Raw genomic sequence first — 2,081 nt, 5'->3', positions numbered from 1 at the left:
TCTCATTCTGACCATTAGTCGACCGTCCCAGTCTCGGCAAAAGGCTCGTCGTCACGCGGCCTGGTCAAGTAGGCCAATGTGCGAGTGATGTTCACCACATAGTAGCAGGAAACCTTAACCTAAAAAGAGGGATGTAGGCAACTTCAATAGGGAAACTTCAACCAGTGGAGTGGACAAAGTAGAGGCACATTTTCCTGTCTACAAAGTATTGATCTATTGGTGAAGAAGAAAATACCACCCTATAAAAGCTAACAGCTACAATTGTGATGCGTAACGCACTTACAGGTATTCCTCCTCTGAAGACATCGTGGCATTCAGCTTCACCTCCAGGTCATCTGGCAAGGAGATTTCGTTCTCATACAGCATGACATTGTTGATAAACTATGTAGTAGAGGGAATTGTTTATTACAGCCTGCAGAAGCAAACAGCCCATAATGACACAGTACCCATCACCTCAGGGTAATAGTCATTTTACCTTCCTGGTGGTGCCACAGGAGTTGACGGTGAAGTGGAAGTAGGCATAGCGATCGTTGCTGTAGGTGGGACCACAGGTGGGGTCGCTCAGGGTCAGCTGACCGGGGTTCAGACCGGGAACAGAATCCACCTTCACCGCCAGCGCAGTCATTGTTCCGTTAGAGAAGCACTCTTGGAGGTGGGGGAGCAAAAGACAGGTAGCCATCAGACCTGAGTTATGCATTTGTGACACTTAATTGAGCACAGTAGAATCAATGGAATAGCACCAAAAGTGCAAACCATTCCCATCTGGCACTACTATTAGACAGTATTTGCATGAACCCAGGTTTGGTAACCATGTCAAATGACTATTTATCAGAAGTAATTGTTTGAGAACCAACCAGTCAGCGTTTTTGAGGAAGCTGCAAGCCAGGGAAAAGTATTTGATGGTCATGTTGTTGTAAGGATTCAACAGAGTAACATCCAGTCTGCTCCTGACAGAGGACGAGTGAACAGACTGGGAACCGATGGGAGAGTTCATTAGTCAATATTGTATACAGGGTAAGGAAAGCGAGGCTAGCTGCAGCAATTTAGGTTAACATGTTTTGGGAGAGCGTCGTACCTCAAACACTGCGTCCGGCGAAGAGAAGGGCAAAGTGATGGTGAAGTCTCCGTCGCCCTCTGTTAAATACTGTTGAGCAAACTCATGGTTAAGCAGCCGCTTGCCAACCAAGACCACGAAAAAGGGCTCTTGGTTCCTGTAGTCCACAGTGATGTGGAACTTCTCCTGATCACAGTTGCCAGTGACCGAGGGTGGCACTACAAGGACAAACGGTTGTGTTCATTAAGCACAAAAAACAGGACGGTACTACTTGAACTTGTCCAAGAAGAAACCCTTGTTTTCAGTTGCAAAATGTTTTGCTACGGTGACACCGAATAAACACGATCCTGGCAAATCAGGAACAGGACAACTGGGTGAAAAAATACTCTAAAGCTTAACATTTTCTTTGTAGAGAGACCGCATAGGAAAAACCTACAGTATGGCTAGTTGGGCTTTCACTGCCAATTTCCTGTCAGGGCAATCATTAACGAGAGGAAACCATTCAACAGTAGTTTGGCGTAGTCCAGAGACCTACCGATGTCCAGCAGTACAGCGTCCACAACGGCAGAGTGAGAGAAAGGAGCGTACTCTGGAAAGATAACCAGGCCGTAGATCAGCTGAAGAGTGAAGGTTGTGACACCTTGTTCTGCCCTTCTCTGTAGTGAAGTCAAAAGTATTGGTCAATTGATAGCATTATTGTTGTAACAGAACCTTATTCAACATCAAGTGACAACTAAGTACATATGGGGACTATTAAAACAAACTATATATACTTAAAGTAGTGTTGCCCTCATTCCTCTAAATCAAGCACTATTGATTGGCAAGTGAACGCATACAACTGCCAAAATAATGGAAACATTTGAGTAAATGAGGGATACAAAGTACATTTATATTTTGTTGGTGGCCCACTTATTAGGGCATGTACAAACCACTGCGTGTGGCTTTGCATTTAACAGAAACACACCTCCTTGAAGACCACCGGGTCTGAGAAGGGCACCTCCATCCTGAAGGTCTTCAAGGTGTTGTC

Source organism: Oncorhynchus keta, chromosome 8 (genome assembly GCF_023373465.1).
Source record: "Oncorhynchus keta strain PuntledgeMale-10-30-2019 chromosome 8, Oket_V2, whole genome shotgun sequence".
Classification (NCBI taxonomy): domain Eukaryota; kingdom Metazoa; phylum Chordata; class Actinopteri; order Salmoniformes; family Salmonidae; genus Oncorhynchus; species Oncorhynchus keta.
This window is presented reverse-complemented; position numbering follows the sequence as displayed.